We start from the raw sequence: 21060 nt of genomic DNA, 5'->3' as shown, positions 1-21060 counted from the left end.
CATCACTTCCACATTAATGCGGCCAGAGAGTTGGTTGGGAGTCATTTAATGCGGAAGTAGCAGCTTTTTGAAGATATTTGTTGCCCTTCTCCTTTCTTATCCCTTATCCGACATCTAACTCTTAGTGATGATGTAACTCTGAAGTAAGTCCATGATAATATGGCACTCATACTGACCTCAGACACATGTTACCGAGATGGATTTTATCCTCGGACACCTGTTGGACTTATCTCACATTATCTCCACTCCTCTCTTTACTCCGTTCTCCTTATAATCTTATCTGACCTCCTCGAATGGTCTAACGTCCTCGGATAGGGCCATAGGCCCAGTTAGTACTGCCTTAATAGTATTTCCTGATTAATTGGCCCCCATAATAGCCCCTCAAAATCTTGCTTTTCGACTCCTCGGGAGGAAAGGATGATTTTGACGTTTTCAGCCCATCTTGTTTATGTTCCTATTCCATGTTCCTAGCTTCCTATATGTCTTTCTACCTGCTTAAGGGACGCTCTTGACGCTTCGGCATCCAGAGCGTGCCAGCATTAAATTTTGGTGATGCTCCTATCCCCCACGTTCAACGGTAAGATGTAAATCGAACGGTGGAGGATTTTTCTTGTTTTACCAGCGGGAACTTTCCCGCTTGTAACTTCTACGCTACTATAAATAGCTTTCCAAATCAATTCTCTTTCTTATTTTCAGCAATCACACAATCCTAAAGCTCATACACTGAACCTGTCTCTTTCTTTCGTTTCCCTGTGCATCTACAAATACTAGAACTTTGTTTGAGGATCCTCTTTCAAACTTGTAAGTCTTCTTAAAAACCTTTTTAGCTTTCAGCTTAAACTTGTTAATTTTTCTTCGAAACCTCTTAGGAAAATGGGTAAGTTCCAATGTTTGGTTGAGTCCGAGGAGGGTATGAGAAGTTTCAAGGCTAAGTATAGGTTCCCACCAACAGTGGGCATGAGGTACGCTGCCCAGGGGGAGTGGGTCGGTGCTAGGAAAACAGGGGAGGTGGTCATTCCCATGATTGCCTTCATCGAGGGTGGGATGACCATTCCCACTGGTACTATTACTAGGAATTACCTTAGGTTTTTTAGGTTATCTCCCACACAGTGTGCCCCAAACATGTTTAAGGTCTTGGGAAGTATAGAAGCTTTAAACGAGAGAATGAACCTAAACCTAACCTACCATGATGTGAATTGGGTGTACAATCTGCACAATTTGAAAGGGTAGGGATATTACCTCAAGTCGAGGTATCTCGCAGTAAGGCTAATCCAATGCCTTCCCACTTCAAACAAGAATTTAAAAGAGGATTTCCTTATCTTCTCCGGGGAATGGCATGATGGCCTACCTTGTCCAATGGAGGAGGGAGAACTAGGTGAGGGTATAGTTGTAGATTCATGAATTTTGATTTACGTTTCTTTTTGTGTCTCAATGTCCTTGTTTCTAAAAAAGCCTCATTCTAATTTGATGATTTTGCAGACAAGCATGCTACCAAGCCCAAATTCAGCTTAGTTAACAAGGCAAGCTTCGATAGGATCTTGCAAGCCGAGGTGTATGTGAACGAAGTTGACGGTCAACTCCGAGCAGCTCATCTGATCCTTGGATACACACCCCTTTCATTCGCCTTCCAAGCTCCTAAATACGTGATCAAAGCTCGCGACCCTCAGCTCCACTGCATTTGCATTGCTTACCAAGGGTTTGTCGTTCCAGAGGGTGTTCCACTCCCTAAAGATACTTCCTACATCCAACCACTTTTCGTTGCTACTCCTTCAGTAGGAGTATCCTCATCCCAGTTCGTTCTTAAGGAAGAGGAGGGAAGAAAAGAAGAGGAAGAAGAGGAAGAAGAAGAAGAAGAAGAAGAAGAAGTAGGAAATCTAAAGGAAGTTGTAGATTTGTCAGATTCTTTGGAAGAATTCGAGGTTTTTAACCAGACTCTATCTCCCAAGGACGTTTTTGACAAAATGGGTATCCAAAGGAAGCCTCAAAGGAGTTTAATGGAGTTGATAGAAAATCAGCCTGGAAAAGGTGCACCGGGGAAACCCACCTAGTCTTAGATTCCCCCTCCTCTTCCCAAATCTCCTCCTCCTGCTCCTCACCCATCTCAGCGCATCAGACCTAAACCTACTAGTCCAAAAAGGAAGAGGGAGCAGAAAGAGAAGGATGTGGTGGAGACAAGAAGGTCCCACCCGACCCAGGAAAAGGAGGCTCAACGAGTTGCAAAGCAGCAAAGGGTCAGCCACACATCACAACGAGGCTGGGAGAGGTCGGACACTTAGCCTCTAGAGCCACAAGCTTGGTTTCCAGCACCCATGCACGATAGGAAGCCCTTGAGGGATGATGCATCACTCAGGGACTTCAACGGGGGCATTGGATGCCACATTACCTCGGCCGTGGAGGAGGCTTTGTTGCTTCCCAAGGACATGAATGAGCTGAAGAACTTGAGGAAGAATGAGGTCTTTCTCAATTGCAAAAGATATTTGGGCATGGTATAATATTAACCCCCCCCTTTTTTTTTACTTATAATCATCATTTATAGACATATACTTTCCGTTGGCTGTGGCACTAATCCTTTTCTTTTAGGCTATCCAAGCCACTTTCAGGCTGGAGGAGATTACCAATTACTGCTATCAGCAGCTGGAAGATGATAGGAAAAAACAAACGGCAGCCACACAAACCTTGATCATATCTGAAAATAACATTACCGAGCTGAAGAAAAAGTTGACCAGTGAGGAGCAGGCTCATCGTAGTGTTGACTCGGCCTTGGAAGGCATACAGAGGCAAGCTAAGGACCAGAGGAAGCGTCTGTGCGAGACAACTGACTAATTGACTGCTGTCAGGGAACAAATGGCAGCACTCAAGAAACAACTAGAGGAAGCCCAGAGGCTGAAAGACCAAGCCGAGAAGTCCAAGGTTGAAGCTGAGAAGGCTAGGATTGAGACCGAGAAGGCAAGGGACAAGGTCGAGTAGAAGGGTTATGACCTTGGAGTAGCTGAGACTGAGGAAACTCTTAAGGCAGAGGTCCCAGCTGTGAGTCGCATTTACTACGCCCAAACTTGGGATGATGCCCTAAACCGAGCTGGGGTTGAGGCTTCATCCGAGTTGAGGAAGCCAGAAAATGTGTTTTACCCTTCCGCAATACGAGCCTTGAACCTTCCTTTCGCTCAAAATGATGTGGCTTCTTCAGCTGTTGAACCAAGTAAAGAAGTGCAGCCTTAGGATCCTCCTAAAGAACCCGGTGCTTCCCAAGAAGTATCCTTAGACAAGGTTGTAGCTGTTCCAGAAGTAGGAGCAGCTTCCCAGGGCTTTCAGCAAGACTTGGCTTCAACGGTTATGCCTGTTGAGGGAGTTACCAAAGAAAAAGAGGGAACAACTACTTCTGAGGCAGATAACCCAGCCAACAAAACTTCCAAGCTTCAAATTAAGCTGAAAAAATGAGCTTTCTTTTGTAATGTAATTAAAACTTTTATAAGGGATTTTGTCCCCCCCCCCCCTTCTTTTTAGTCATATTTTAATGAAGTGTGCATTTTTACCTTTTTGAATTCGTTTGAGTTACCGTTTATTTCATTTTGGTTTTATTTGTTTTGCTACTTTGGTTTTAAGGAGTTTTCATTTTGACTGCCCTTTGTTCGCACCATAGAAAAAAGAGAAAAAACATCGTTCACACATGCTTTTAATTGGCAGTTAAAATGGACGATAACCACTGAGTCCGTGACAGTACATAGACATATTTTGAATACATATACATCTACTCCAATGAGTTTAATCTTGAGAAAATATCCAAATGTTTGATTAAATAAAGTTAAGTCCAGAGCACCTCAGCATGCTCTAAATGATACTCATGGGCTTATTGAGGTTTATATCTTTACTAGGTGATCACAAACCTTGCAACCCGGGAATGGAAATTAAGGGCTTAATCCCTTTTAAGTGCTCAAGTTCGTTTTGAACTAGCATTTTAATAGTACGAGGGTGTATTAGTTTCTATTGAACCTGTTTAGTGCTTCAATAGAGATCATAGGGTATTAATTTCCACTAAGTTTGTGGTCCAAAGAACCTAACGTAATTTAGTTTCTGTTTAATACTTCAATAGATGTCATAGGGTATTAATTTCCACTAAGTTTGTGGTCCGAGGAACCTGACATAACTTAGTTTCTGTTTAATACTTCAATAGATGTCATAGGGTATTAATTTCCACTAAGTTTGTGGTCCGAGGAACCTGACATAACTTAGTTTCTGCTTAATACTTCAATAGATGAGGAAACACATGATATATGATCGGGATGAATTGAAGGGAAACTAAACAAGACTATTTTTATTAATAATAATACATTTTTAGATTGTTTACTTTCCAAGGGTGGAGTACAACTTTTTCATCTAGATCTTCCAGATAATAGGCACCTATTCCTGCCACTGAAGCGATCCGATATGGTCCTTCCCAGTTAGGCCCCAACTTTCCCCAAGTTGGATTCTTGGTGGTCCCCAGAACTTTTCTCAGTACCAGATCTCCTACAGCCAAAGGCCTCAGCTTTACATTGGTATCATAACCTTGCTTGAGCTTATGTTGGTAGTAAGCCAGTTGGACCATTGCATTCTCCCTTCACTCTTCGTCAAATCCAGACTCCTTTCCAACAACCCATCATTACCGCCCGGGGTAAATGTGCTAGTTCTCAACGTTAGGAAACCATTTCCAAGAGGGATTACGGCCTCGGCTCCATATGTCATAGAGAAAGGGGTCTCTCATGTTGATTGTCGAGGCGTTGTTCGATACGTCCACAGGACATGTGGTAATTCCTCCACCCATTTTCCCTTTGTGTTGTCCAACCTCTTTTGAAGTCCACTCACTATAACCTTATTGACAGCTTCGGCTTGCCCATTCCCTTGAGGATAGGCCAGAGTGGAATACTTATTCTTTATCCTCAGGTCAGAACAGTATTGTCTGAAGGCTTTGCTATCGAACTGAGGGCCATTATCTGAGATAAGGGTATGGGGAACCCCGAATCGTGTAATGATATTCTTCCAGATAAACCTTTTAACATCTACGTCCCTGATATTAGCCAAAGGTTCAGCTTCGACCCACTTAGTAAAATAATCTGTGCCGGCCAATAGATACTTTTTGTTCCCTAGTGCCTTAGGAAAAGGACCTACAATATCTAAACCCCATTGAGCAAAAGGCCAAGGGCTGGAAAAAGGATTAAGAACTCCTCCAGGCTGGTGGATGTTCGGAGCGAATCTCTGACATTGGTCACATTTTCTAACATACTCTTACGCTTCTTTCTGCATATTTGGCCACCAGTATCCTTAAGTAATAGCCCAGTGAGACAGGGATCTTCCACCTGTGTGACTTCTGCAAATTCCTTCGTGCAGTTCCTCTAGGAGTGCCTCTGATATCTCGGGATGTACATAAAGCAGATATGGCCCAGAAAAGGACTGTTTATACAACTTTTTGTCCTTGGATAACCAAAACCGAGGAGCTTTCCATCGTATTTTCTCAGCTTCTAGTTTCTCCTCAGGCAATATACCGCTTTCGAGGAATAGCAGTATGGGGTCCATCTAGCTCGGCGCTAAGTTGACTTGATGGATTTGGAGCAAGTCCTTCCTTGTTGGGGTAGGGGCGCATAAATCCTCAACGATTATCACTCGGGGCAAATTCCGTGCCGAGGAGGTGGCAAGGGTTGCCAAGGAATCTACATGGGTATTCTCACCTCTGGGAATATGTGACAAGTCAAATGATTCAAATTTCGTTTGTACACACCTAACTTGACTCAAATATTCCTGCATTCTTGTATCTCGGGCTTCCAGTTCCCCTTTTACCTGGCCGACGATCAGTCTTGAATCTGAGAACACTTCCACTGCCTTCTCGCCTATTTTCTGGACCATAGTCATCCCCATTAGCAAAGCTTCATATTCCACTTCGTTGTTCGTAGCCGAGAATCCCAGCCTCAAGGACTTTTCAATGATAATCTTTTTAGGGGATACAAGAACTAGCCCCACTCCTGCTCCCCACTGGTTTGCTGCTCCGTCTACATATACTTTCCAGGATGAGATGTCTTGTGTAGAGATCAAGCTAACCGATTTTTCATCCATGTCACGTTACTTCACCTCCGCTTCTTCTGGAAGTTCAGCAAACTCGGCTACTAGATCGGCAAGGACCTGGCCCTTCACAGAGGTACGAGGCATATATTTGATTCGAAAGCTCCCAGAATCGTGCCCCATTTAGTAATCCTCCCAGTATAATCCGCACTTCGAAGTATGGATTTAAGCGGTAATTGAGTTAGAATCACCACGGTGTGCGCCTGAAAATAATGGGGGAGTTTTCGCGTAGCATGTACTACTACCAAGATAGCCTTTTCTAGTGATAAGTACCGCACCTCAGCTTTATGAAGTGACTTACTTACGTAATAGACTGGTCTCTGGATGCCACTGTCTTCTCGTATGAAAACAAAACGTACAGCATGAGGGGCCACCGCCAAATAGGCAAACAGGACCTCATTCACCTCAGGACTAGACATGATAGGTGGCCGAGATAAGTACTTTTTCAGCTGCTGAAATGCCACAACACATTCTTTAGTCCACTTAAACCCTTTCCACTTATGCAGTAAAAGGAAAAAGGGTCTGCATCTATTGGCTGATCTAGATATAAATCGGTTCAAAGCAGCAATCATCCCTGTTAGTTTCTGCACCTCCTTGGGATTCCAAGGTGCTTGTAAGCCATTAATAGCCTTAATCTGATTTGGGTTTACCTCAATTCCCCTGTGAGTCACCATGTACCCCAAGAACTTTCTGGAGCTTACACCAAATGAACACTTTGAAGCATTTAGACGTAGCTTATGCCTTCTCAGAATTCCGAAGATGCTCGTAAGATCTCCCACATGCTTGGACACCACTTTGCTTTTTACAACCATATCATTGTTATAGATTTCAATGTTCCTGCCCAATTGTGGTTCTAACATCTTAGTCATCATCCGTTGATAAGTAGACCCTACGTTTTTCAAACCAAATGGCATCACTTTGTAGTGATAGTTTCCTATGAGAGTAACAAAAGCTGTCTTTTCTTGATCATCCAATGCTAACGGTATTTGGTGATATCCTTGGAAGGCATCCAAAAAGCTCATCCGAGGATGACCTACTGTTGCATCCACCAACTGGTCTATCCTTGGCATAGGAAATGGGTCCTTGGGACAAGCCTTATTGAGGTCCGTGAAGTCCACGCACACTCACCCCTGCCTGCTTGAGCTTGGCCACCTCATTTCTAACAGCCTCGGCGTGCTCTATTGATGGACGCCGAGGTGGCTGTCTCTACGAAGTAATGGAAGGATTAACATTGATTTGATGATAGATGAAGCTTGGGTCTACACCCAGGGCTTCATACACGCTTCATGCGAACACATCAACATTTTCTCTAAGGAATTCAACCAATTGCTCACTCTCCTGCGAAAGCAGTTTGGCTCCAACCTGAAAGAATTTCTTCGGATCATCACCAATGATTATCCTCTCCAGATTTTCGCATTTTGCCTTGTCGGTTGGTCCATTTAAGGGTAATGCCGGGGTTTTTGATTGCTATAAACCATTATCGGTGGTGGTCGAGGTCTCCGCCTCTTGCTGATGTTGGATAGCCGCTACCAGGCATTGTCGGTGTAACGACCCAAGGAAAAGCGCTAGCCACATCTGCACTATACCTCAAAAGGACTAGTCACAATTGAGGCTCTTTGTAGCTGTTAATAAAGCCCAGACCTACCTAATAAATACCCGATGTGGGACTCATCACACACCTACACACATCACACAATCAATCAAATTGGGGTATCATAATCTCCCCTACTTAAATCTCTAATGTCCTCGTTAGGGCCCACTTTGTGGGGTAGTGTCTCTGAGCCCACATGGGATTACCAAGTCGGCTCTGATAATTATGATTCTGTAGACAATTAGGACTTCTGATGTTTTTGTATAGGATGTGGAAGAATAGGCTTGAATCATTGGATAATCAATGGGTATTTTATGGGTTTGATAATTGTTAGAAGCTGTGTGCCTATATGCTTAGGATCATAAGAATAGTAAAATCTTTAGTATCTCTTGTATACTATACTTTTTTCTTTGAGGTTTTATATAACTCTAAAGTGTTGTTTGTTTGGTTATAGGAAAATGCCACCCCACAATTCTACCCCTTCTAGTTCTGAGCCAAAATCTGAGAGCCTTGAGGGTGTTTTAAGCGCTATCAGAAGTCTTGCTGAGGTGGTGGAGAAGCATGTTAGTACTGGTGGAACAGTTAAGCCCAAAGATGCTGAGATTGAAGGATGTACTATTGAGCAATTCAGGAAATTGGGTCCTCCTTCATTTTTGGGCAACCCTGATCCTACAGAAGCAGAATCCTGGATAATGCAAATGGAGAAAATTTTGATGTGATTGGTTGTACTGAAGTGCAAAAAGTATCTTTTGCTTCCTTTATGCTGAAGGGGGAAGCAGAGCATTGGTGGAGATCCACCAAAAAGACTGTGCCACTTGAGGAAGATGAGATATTGACTTGGACTATTTTCCTTGATGCTTTTTATGAGTAATATTTTCCAGAAAGTGTACGGGATGAGAAAGAAGTGGAGTTTATGGAACTTATTCAAGGGAATAAAACGGTGTTACAGTATGAGGCTAAATTTACTGAGTTGTCTCGATTTGCCCCTCACATTGTGGCTGATGATGTTAGAAAGGCTAAGAAATTTCAAAGGGGACTACGACCAAGTATCAGAACTAGGATGGCAGCCTTACGATTGAAGTCATATTCTGAGGTTGTGGAGACTGCAAAAGTTGTTGAGAAGGAGTGTGAAGACTATCAGAGGATTAGGAGCCAGAATAACAAAAGGCCTAAGACTGAAGGGTTTCATAGATGGAATGAACACAATAAGCCATTTAAGAAGAAGACTACAGCAGAACCAGAGACTAAGATGGTGCAACAGGTAATGGAGGTTTGTCAGAAGTGTGGTAAAAAGCATAAGGGGGTTTGCTATCGTGAAAGTGGGGCTTGTTTTAAGTGTGGTCAAATGGGCCATCGTATCAAAGATTGCCCAGCCTTGAAGAGTGAGTTGATGGCTAAGCCTACTGATTTGAAGCAAAGGCCAAAAGTCCAAGGACGCGTGTTTGCTATTACTGAGCAAGATGCTAAGGCATCCAAGTCAGTGGTAACAGGTACCATCCCCATATTTTCTCATACTGCACAAGTTCTTATTGATCCTGGTTCTACTCATTCCTTTGTATCTTGTGCTTATATGAAATATGCTGATTGTGTGCCTGAATTGTTGGATTTTGAACTTTCTGTTTCTACTCCTTTGGGTGAAACTATAGTTGCTGAGTTTATATGTAAGTCTTGTGTGATTAAGATTGGAGGAAATTAGTTGTTGGCTGATTTGATTCTCTTAGAAATTCAAGAATTTGATGTAATATTAGGCATGGATTGGTTAGTAGCTTATCATGCTAATGTTGACTGTTACAAGAAGGAAGTGGTGTTTTGTATTCCGGGTCGACCTGAATTTGTATTTCATGGGTCAAGAGAGAGCCTCGTGCCTAATGTTATTTTTGCCATTCATGCTAATAAGTTACTTAGAAAAGGTTGTAAAGGTTATCTTGAATATGTGGTGAATTACCAGAAGGAAGGGATCAAGATTGATGACATTCCTATTGTGAAGGATTTTGTTGATGTATTTCCTGAGGATCTCCCTGGGTTACCATTTGATAGGGAGATAGAATTTGCCATTGACTTAGTGCCAGGTACTGCACCTATTTCTATGGCACCATATTGCATGGCACCTGCAGAATTGAAGGAGCTTAAATTACAATTGCAAGAGCTTTTAGAAAAGGGATTTATTTGACCTAGTGTATCTCCTTGGGGTGCTCCTGTTCTTTTTGTAAAGAAAAAGGATGGGTCTATGAGATTATGCATTGACTATAGGCAGTTGAATAAGGTCACTGTGAGGAACAAATATCCTTTACCTAGGATTGATGATTTGTTTGATCAATTGCAAGGTGCTAAAGTCTTTTCGAAGATTGACCTTAGATCAGGTTATCATCAACTCAAGGTTAAGCAGGAGGATATACCTAAGACTGCCTTTCATACTCGTTACGGACACTATGAGTTTTTGGTGATGCCATTTGGATTGACTAATGCCCCTGCTACCTTCATGGATTTAATGAACCGTGTGTTCAAGCCTTATTTGGATCAGTTTGTTATTGTTTTTATTGATGATATTTTAGTATATTCTAAAACTCAGGAGGAGCATGTGGAACATTTGAGGATGGTGTTGCAGGTCTTGAGGGAGCAAAAATTGTATGCCAAGTTTAAGAAGTGTGAGTTTTGATTAGATGAAGTAATGTTTTTAGGGCATGTAATATCTAAGGATGGCATTTTTGTGGATCCTAAAAAGGTGGAAGCTGTGGTAAGTTGGCCTAGACCAACAAATGTATCTGAAGTTCGTAGTTTCTTGGGTCTTGCAGGTTACTATAGGAGGTTTGTTGAAGGTTTTTCACGTATCGCAGGTCCCTTAACTAGGTTGACCCAAAAGAATGCTAAATTCTTGTGGAAAGATGAATGTGAAAAGAGCTTCCAAGAATTGAAAGACCGGTTAGTGTCTGCTCCAGTTTTGACATTGCCAACAGGTTTAGGAGGATTTGTAATTTACAGTGATGCTTCACAAAAAGGTCTTGGTTGTGTACTTATGCAGCATGGAAAGGTGATAGCATATGCTTCTAGGCAGCTAAAAAGGTATGAACAGAATTACCCTACTCATGACTTGGAGTTAGCCGTAGTGGTCTTTGCATTGAAGATATGGAGGCACTACTTATATGGTGAGACGTGTGAGATTTACACTGACCATAAAAGTTTGAAATATTTGTTCTCTCAAAAAGAATTGAATATGCGGCAAAGGAGATGGATTGAGTTGTTGAAAGACTATGATTGTACAATACATTATCATCCAGGCAAAGCAAATGTGGTGGCTGATGCCTTGAGTAGAAAATCCTCTGGTAGGATGGCAAGCATAATTTTGAGGAAAAGAATTTTTTTTTTGAAAAGTTGAAGGAGATTAATGTGGAGCTCCAATTTAAGGAACCAAGGGTACTTCTTGCTCATTTTCGAGTACAGCCTACCTTAGTTGAAAAGGTGAAGATTGCTCAAGGATCTGATCCTAATTTGGTAAAGATTATGGAAGAGGTAAAGGAAGGTAATTGAGCTAATTTTGGCATTCATGGTGATGGTGTTTTACGATTTAGAAATCGATTATGTGTTCCCAATAATGTTGAATTAAAAAGGGAAATTATGGAAGAGGCTCATAAATCTGCATACACTGTTCACCCGGGTAGCACCAAAATGTATCGAGATCTCAGAGAAGTGTATTGGTGGATTAATATGAAAAGAGAGATTGCAGATTTTGTATCCCGATGTTTAATTTGTCAGCAAGTTAAAATTGAACATCAAAGGCCTGCTGGATTACTTCAGCCTCTTAGTATTCCAGAGTGGAAGTGGGAACACATCTCCATGGACTTTGTGACTAGATTACCTAAGTCAGTTAAGGGTCATGATGCGATATGGGTAATAGTGGATAGATTGACCAAGTCTTCCCATTTTCTACCAATCAAGACTACGTTTTCATTGGATAGATTGGCTCAATTATATGTTATGAAAATAGTGAGATTGCATGGAGTTCCTGTCTCTATAGTCTTTGATAGAGACCTTCGCTTCACCTCTAAGTTTTGGAATAGTCTACACAAGGCTATGGGAACCAATTTAGATTTTAGTTCAGCTTTTCATCCTCAAACTGATGGGCAGTCAGAAAGAACTATACAGACACTTGAAGACATGCTAAGAGCCTGTGTGTTAGACTTGAAAGGTAGTTGGGAGACTCACTTGCCTTTAAGAGTTTGCTTATAATAACAGTTACCTTTCTAGCATAGAGATGGCTCCTTTTGAAGCATTGTATGGCCGGAGGTGTAGTTCACCTATTTGTTGGAATGAAGTGGGTGAAAGGAAGTTGCTTGGTCCAGAACTAGTTCAATTGACTACGGAGAAGATTCAGTTGATTCATGAAAGACTCCTAGCTGCTCAAAGCAGGCAAAAGAGTTATGTAGATAATAGAAGGCGAGACTTAGAGTTTCAAGTTGGGGATCATGTATTCTTAAAGGTGTCTCCATCTAAGGGTGTGATGAGGTTTGGGAAGAAAGGCAAATTAAGTCAAAGGTATATTGGACCTTTTGAGATCTTGGATAGAGTGGGCAATGTATCTTACAGGTTGGCACTGCCACTAGCTTTGTCACATATTCATAATGTATTCCATGTATTAGTGTTACAAAAATATATGCCTGATTTGTCACATGTTTTGGAATATGAGCCAATCAATGTTAGAGAGGACTTGTCCTATGAGGAGCAACTAGTGTAGATTCTTGATAGGAAGGATCAAGTGCTACGTTCCAGGAAAATATCCTTAGTGAAGGTGTTGTGGAGAAATCATACAGTCCAAGAAGCGACATGGGAAAAAGAGGAAGACATGAAAGAAAACTACCCCTATCTATTCTCTAATTAAGGTACGTCAAGTTTAGAGGACTAAACTTATTTTAAGAGGGGAAGAGTGTAATACCCCACATACTTTTATTTGAGGTTATTACTAAATTTCTTTTAAATTTAATTAATGGGCCATAGGTATTCTTTTTATTAGCAATTGCAGCTCGCTTCCCCACTAAGCCCACATCTCTAATTCAAACTATAGGGTAAAGGAAGAGACCGTTAGGGTTTTCATAGAAATGGTGTTATCAAAGAGGCTAAGAGGTTTTCCTTGGAGTTTAGAGCACATACAATTGAAGAGGCAAAATTGTTTGGGGGAATAAGATTTCGGCTACGAAATCAAGGTGAGAACCCCATCTCAATATTTCTATACTGTTTATAAATCTGAGATATATTTACGATTTTCGCAGCATGATAAGATTCAGTTATGTCTACTATTTGAGTAATCGATTTCAATGGAAAGATGGTTGTATATCTTAGCGTTATTTATGTAAAGACCCAATTGTAATACTCATAAGTTAATGGTACTTTTGTATTTGGTATTTATTACCCGTTGAAATTGAGGACCTTGGGTCTAGCAAAGGATTATATATATATTAGATTAATTCCTAAAAGTGAGTACACGATTTCATTGAATTGCCCACAGATTTCATTTGAATATAGATTCCATGATTATAACCTTAAATCCTAAAGGTGGCCCTGTATCCTTACGTTCTCAATGGGAATATTAATCTAAGGTCTATGGTATTTTGGCTGCTGCTTCTCTAATGGTAATATGAGATTTGACCCAATGAAAGGAAGCATTATTGGCCTAGAATATCAATTGTGGTTTTAGAAAATTGTTTGAACTCTTTTAGTACAGATTAGTTTTGGGGAAATATTGTTGTGGTGGGACTTTGATAATGAATAATAAATTGCTTAGTTCAATGGTATATACGAAAGTGGTTTTTCATACCTGATTTTTGTAGGATAGTAGGGAAGAAAAGGTTTGTAAGGACTAGATTTCATGCTTATTGATTAAAGCATTCTTTTGTTTAGAGCTTACGGAAGATTAAAGTGTTCAGCTGTGTTCAGAAGTATTAGCGAGAGAGGTAAGTAATTATGTATAATATGCACAAGTTTTGTCTATTAGGTTCTTAGAAGTTAAAAGTTTTCAAAAGTTTTGTATTTCAAACTTATATTTTCTAAAGTTTGACAAAAGTATTTTTGGTATCATTGAAAGAGAAATTTCAACTATTAAGTAATGTTTTAAAGAGATACTTCGAATTTTAAATTAGTTTTGAATGTCCAAATCTCATTTAAAAGATGATTTCTAACTAAACTATTTTTCGTAAATAGTTTAGTTTCAATGTAAGTTTTCTAAAAAGGTTCTTGTTCTTTAAATTTGTTAAACCAAGTGATTTCAAAGTCATATTCCTACTCTCCAAATGGTATTTAAAATATTTCTTTTAGCAAATTGAATTTCCAGGTTTACTCAAGAATTGTAATATATTTATATAAACTCCTCAATTTCTATTCGTTCCCTATGAGAGTCAAGCATCCTTTGATTTACGTTCTATTTGATATTGTGATCTTTGATATGCCTCTGTGTTTGAAAAGAAATTGTTAGTATCAAGAAAATTGTTATATTCGTATAAACTTTGCTTTGTGATATGTGACTCAAAATAAGTGTTTTAGAATTGATCAGATATATCAGATATATGTGTAAATCCACTCACAGGATTGTATGTGAGAATATGTGTTGATCCCTCACCAGCAGGGGTTAGATATTGGTATCCGCTCACAGGATTGTATGTGAGAATATGTGATGTGTATATGTGAAACTGTGCTCTGATCAATTTTATGTATGTGATTTCAAATGATTTTAAGATGTGATTACATATGTATTAAGTGATTCATTATATGCTTTGTGGAATAATTATTTTTGATATCATTGAATGAGTTTGCGAAAAAGTTAAATACTTGTGCTTTGCTTGACTCTATTCCATTGTGTATTCTGTATAATTACATACTGGATGTGTGGCTCACCACATCAATTACAATTTTCAGATTAAAGTTTAGTTGGGGAACAAAACCTTGGATTGCTTTGTAAGGTGCAAGGTAGAGCGTGGGAGTTTTAGGTGAAATCAATAATACTTGAAGTCTTAAAAGATTATTAGTTATTATTTTTATTATTCCGCTTTAGATTTCACTGTATTTTGGAGATTACTTTAAATTTGCGGAGTTTAGATTTTTGTAAGAGGTTTTATTTAAGAATATTGTTTCTTTGGAGTTTTAATTTATTTTGGATTAATTATGTTTAAGGAGTTATATAAGTTTAGCAGGTTAGTCATGCATCTAAATTCATGTTCCATGGATTTGGGTCATGACAGTCGGGCAGCAGCTTGACTTCCTACTATCTCCAAAACTTGACCACCGGATGGGTACTTCACTTTCTGGTGTAGAGTAGAGGAGACAGCCCCCAGTGTATGAAGTCAAGGTTTGCCCATAATGGCCGTGTATGTAGAGAAAACGTCTACGACGATGAAGTCCACCTCCACCACATTCGTACCTGTTTGCACAAGTAATCTGATCTAACCCTTTGGGACAACCATTCTTCCCTCAAAACTCACCAAAGGAGAACTGTAGGCCACCAAGTTCTCAAGTTTCAAATTTAGCCCCTTATACAAGTCAGGGTACATTATATTAGCAGCACTGCCTTGGTCGATCTTCACCCTTTTCACATCGTACCCGCCAATTCTCAGCGTGACCACAAGAGCATCATCATGGGGCTGTATGGTTCCAACCTTATCCTCATCTGAAAAACCAAAAACCAACGAGATGCCCATCCTGGCTTTCTTAGGCATTGAGCTATACTTCTCTGCTGGAGATCGGGATACTGACATTACCCTGAAAGGACAAGATCCAATCCTCCCCGAGGTAGCAAAAATAAAGTTTATTGTGCCAAGGGGGAGTCTCGAAGAAGCATCTCCCTACATCTACGAGCCTGCTTGGTTTACCCGACCACTGGAATGATGCAAGAATTGCTTCAAATTCCCTTCTTGGACTAGCTGGTCCAAATGGTCCCATAAATTCCTGCAATTCTCAGTTATGTGTCCATGATCCTGATGATAGTGGCAATAAAGATTCTGGTTGCGTCTCATAGGCTCTCCTGCCATCTTGTTTGACCATTTGAAAAACGGCTCATTCTTAATCTTCTCCAGTACTTGTTGCACTGGCTCTCGAAACACAGCATTAACTGCCTAGGCGTTAGTAGAACCTGATTACCCAACAAAGTCTTTTCGAGGTCGGTTATTGTTGTATCGGTTCGACCTGTAATCCCTCCTCTCCTGAGGGATCACCTTAGCCTTTCCTTTCCCCTGCAGTTGGTCTTCTTCTACTCTTCTGTACTTATCGATCCGATCCATCAATTGGCATACACTAGTAACAGGTTTACCAGTTAGAGATTTCCTTAAATCATACTCGGCTAGAAGACCAACCTTGAAAGTGCTTATGGCCACATCATCGTACTCTCCCTCTATCTCATTAAACATCTCCCAGTATCTATCCGAATAAGCCTTCAGAGTCTCACCCTTCTACATGGACATAGACAATAAGGATCCCAAAGACCGAGGAACCCTGCTACAAGTAATAAAGCGAGTACCAAAAGCCAGCACCAAAAGCCCAGGTGAGTTTTTTGAAGGAGTCGATCGAGTTAGCCCTCAAACCGTTGAACCACCTCATCGCCACCGGGCCCAAGCTAGATGGAAAGATCTTACACATCAAGGCCTCATCTTTGGAGTGAATAGTCATCCTTTGACTAAAATGGCTAACGTGTTCTACTGGGTCTGTCCAACCATTATAAATGGTGAATGTGGGTTGATGAAATCGCCGAGGAAGGCTCGCATCCTCTATGTTTCGTGTGAAGGGTGATTTAGAAACTTGACACAGCGCCTTGTTCATGGCATCGTTCCTTAAGCCTTTGCGAGGCGGGCTTTTGTACCTACATCAATGGTGGTGCTCCTCTTCATAGGAAAAGGTCTCGCTAGGCAGAGTTTTGGATCTCTGTCTATAACTACCACCATCTGTCTCTTCAAAGGATGGCTCAGAGCTGGGCGGGAACATCTTCGCCGAGCGTAACGTAACTCTCTTTTCAACTCGTCGATTTCATGTTGCATGTCTCTGTCATTCTTTGCATGGGAAACATGACTCTTCCCTCGAGACTGACTTTTACTGGTATGAGTTGTGCGCATACTTCCCTCACGGCCCCCTCTTCGTTCGAGGCTCCTGCGCGGATTACCATGCTGGGAACCCCTTGACTCTACTTGATGTAGATTAGCATCTATCTAGTGCGGTCCTGCTGCTGCCTGGTGTGAACTTGCCTCCTCCATCGTGAACGTTGTAACTGAATTTCTTTTAGACTAGATCAAGCTCTTCCCACAAATAGCGCCAATTGTAAGGACAGAAATTAGATTGGTCCCAAAGCAGGATTGGGCTCAAACCCAAGCGGCCCCAAACAATAAATTTGTAGAGCGTGGATGGAAGAACTAGATCTATTCCAAAAGAAAAACGATTAGATTTGGTGGTTTAAGACTGTAAAACACATGTAAGATTAGAAAATCTATCCTCGGAATAGCTCAAGTAGTTTGTATTATATGGTTTTGTTGAACAATAATATTGTACAAGAGTCACAGTCCTAATCTTAGATAATCCTTTTATTTTTTTGCCTCCCTTTCTTTAGTACATCTTTCCATGTTATATATCCCAGTCTTGGTGTCGCTCCTACCACACACGTGTAGGTTAGATTCGGGGAACTCCTTTCTGTCCCATCCAGCACTTCCCAGAATCATCAACTAGTAGCTGTAAGGCTGCTTGATCACTATTCAGGTATCACTTCCACATTAATGCGACTAGAGAGTTGGTTGGGAGTCATTTAATGCGAAGGTAGCAGCTTTTTGAAGATATTTGTTGCCTATCTCCTTTTTTATCCCTTATCCGACATCTAACTCTTAGTGATGATGTAACTCTGAAGTAAGTCCATGATAATATGACACTTATACTGACCTCGGACACATGTTGCCGAGATGGCTTTTATCCTCGGACACCTGTTGGACTTATTTCACATCATCTCTACTCCTCTCTTCACTCCGTTCTCTTTATAATCTTATCTGACCTCCTCGGATAGTCTAACGTCCACGGATCGGGCCATAGGCCCAGTTAGTACTGTCTTAATAGTACTTCCTGATTAACTGGCCCCCACAATAATAATAGGTAAGAGAAACTCAAATTAGAATTCCAAATTAGAGTTCCAATTTCTCACCTCCAAAGTTCATCTACATTAATACATCTTATCTGAAAAAAACACTACAATACCTAATAATATCTTTACAAAATTTTTTAAAGAGTTAACAAAATATAAAAATGACTATCAATAATATATATATATATATATATAGAGAGAGAGAGAGAGAGAGAGAGAGAGAGAGAGAGAGAGAGAGAGAGAGAGAAATTATATTATGCATCTTATTGTATATCTTTAAGTGTATCCATACATATGCATGGGGTTGCAAGCTAGTTTATAGTAAAAACAAATGTAATTTGTGCTTAGAATTCCAGATTATATTATTTCTTTGTAACTTTTAGTCTTCTAATTCTCCAAGACCATAAAAGGATCTTTACGTTACAAATCTAGTCTATACATTCATATAAATATAATGGGTAAAAATAATAGATAAGCATAGTAACTTCAATTTTTTGGCCTAATCCGAACCTACCCACAAATTGCTATTTTCTTTATCTATACGTTTGAATACATTTTGGAGGTAGAGATGAGGGCTATCAGTGTATATGGATATTTTTAAAAAGAAAAAGAAAAAGAAAAATGATAAAATTACCACAAAGAGAGAATACCAAGAGGTGGTCGGAACTGTAGATAGGGACAGTGCTTTGTGGTGGTCGAAATTGGAGGTAATTGCTGTAGTTTGTGGTGGTCATAACTGGAGGTTGGGGAGAGCGGTGTGTCAAGGAAATGGAAGCTGTAGTTGCTGGTAGAATGGAGAGAGAGAGAGAGAGAGAGAGAAAGAGAGAGAGAGAGAGAGAGAGAAGAACTAAAGAAGAGTAAAGTTGATTTGGGAATTAGATTCCAAAAAACAGAAGAAGGAGAAAGAGAGGAGTTATAGGGCGGGGTTTTGAAAAAATTTCAGGGTCAAGATGGTCTTTTTGTTTGGATTAGTTAAGTAGTCTGATGTGGTTATTTGAAATAGGTGTCACTTGTTCATTGGATAGGAAACACCAAAATAAATGCTGAGTTGGTATTACTGAAGCATGATATACTTTCTCATTTTCTCTCTTTAAACACCCAAAGTTAGGCTAGTTCAAATCTCACATTTTTCAGTTTTTGCCAGCCGCACGATAGCCATCAACATTTTCAATTTTTACTAGTCACATGGTAGCCATCAACAGCCAACAAATGGTCTACTCCACACAAAACTTCTAGGCCCTTTCTTTTAATCCTTGTTCTTGTCGTCATCTTTCATCTGCTTCCTCTTCTTCTGTTCTTCATCTTCTTCTTCTTCTTTTTTCCTTTTAAAAGAGCTTTGGTCTGAACCGTGAGAGTCGTTCACAGTTCTCAAACCCGGGTGGTTCAACCGAGGTTCGCACGGTCCACTTGGTTTTTTGTGTAAAACAGGTTTTGGAAGTTAAAGAACCGTCTCAAGGAACAGTTTCCGGTTAAACCGATCGGACCATGCGGTCCGGTCCAAGTTTCAAAACCACGATCTTAATATGGACTCCTTATGTCAAGAGTTCAATTGGGACTTCCTTATATTTCTAATGTAGATGTATATGGTTCAAATCCCCAACCCTAACTACTGAATTATCAAGGGGGAAAAAAAAGAAAAAAAAGCTTCTTACCACATGTTAGCCAATAGCTATCAGCAATCGGCACACTACCAACTCTCCCCTAGCAAGGCCCAAATTGGCCACTTCAATTTTCAGCCAATTAAAGCCCAACATAGCAAAAATGGCACACCGTGTTGTAACTTGCAGCCCCGAAAGATTGATGTACATAGGTGAAGCAGCCCAGACCCATAGCTGCAATCCCAATGTAATTGGAAAGCTTCTATGCACATTGCACGTTGCACCCCTTATCTTGGACAAACACATGGGCTGGGCTAGGCTAAGATGCCAAAAGTTTAACTATGCACTCCAAAATCTTCAATAGACTAGAATTGAAATAGGCCATGCTTGAAATTTTGGTTGTGGCTTGTGCCAAACCCATGACCCGGCCCATTTACTCTCTCTCTCTCTCTCTATATATATATATGTGTGTGTGTGTGTGTGTGTGTGTGTACACCCACAAAATTCAACTGTTATAATAAGTTAGGGTATGTTTGGTTGGGGTGAAATAGAGAGGATGGAAAATAGAAAGAGAAAAATATGGTGGAAAATGACATTTTCCATTGTTTGGTTGAGAAGGGGAGGGGGAGAGAAAAGTGGTGGGGTCCATAAGTTTTCTCTCCTCCCCCTTCAAAATATAATCTCTTCAAATTGGAGAGAAAATTGGAGTGAAAAGTGGAAAAAATATTTGAACAAAACTGCCCCCACCTCCTTTTTACGTTTCTGTCTCTTTTTTTTCTTTTTTTCTTTTGACTTTTCCTTTGTAATGTTGGCTTTTTGTTTTTTGTATTTTTTTTTTCTTTGGTTTTGTCAGGTGGTGGATTCTTCTTCTTTTCCTTCTTTTTTTTTTCTTAATTTTTATTTTTATTATTTTTTTAAGAAAACACTTTTGGATGATTTCTTATGCTATTTTTTGAAATGTCTACTTTCATCTATACACAATTTTTTTTAAAGCATAATGTATTACTTTTTGTTTTATTTAAGAGGGACATGATGGTAAATTTATACAAACTTTATTTTCAACCAAACCAAAAGGTTTTACATCCCTCCACTTTTCCACCCTCTCAACTAAACACAAATGAAGAAAACTAAAAACTTTTCTATCTTCCCACTTTTCCATCCTCCCTCTATTTTTTATCCTCTCACTTTTCTATCCTCCCAACCAAACGGACCCTTAGAGAAAGTGGATTCAAATCATAGTTCTCATTAGGAAGGAGATCAAGTAATGATACAGAATAACATACTTCTCCATTCACTAGGCAAAACTCTACCATTTTATTCCTATACTATCCAGTTAAAGTCACCAAAAACAGCACATGGCCTAGAGAAAGCTTTAACCATGTCTTCTACATTTTCCCAAAAGTTTTTTCTTTTGGTCCTCATAAACACAAAACATCATCTAAGGAGCTCTATCCGAATTTGAGTAAATCAAAGAGGCTATCATATTATTGTCAGAAAAAACTAATTCTAACTCTACACCCTTCCTACAAAAAAATGGCTAAGCTACATCCACACAAAAGTGTTCAAAAAATTTCAGCTTATTTGAGATTTCTCGACTTTTGGAGATTTTATCTTTGTTTCAAACAGGAAGACAAGATCCAGATTAGACTCACGAATCAACTTCCTAATAGCCTTAACTGTTGGGCTCTACCAGG

This window comes from Quercus lobata, chromosome 2, assembly GCF_001633185.2.
Source record: "Quercus lobata isolate SW786 chromosome 2, ValleyOak3.0 Primary Assembly, whole genome shotgun sequence".
NCBI lineage: Eukaryota > Viridiplantae > Streptophyta > Magnoliopsida > Fagales > Fagaceae > Quercus > Quercus lobata.
Note: the sequence above shows the minus strand (reverse complement) of the source record.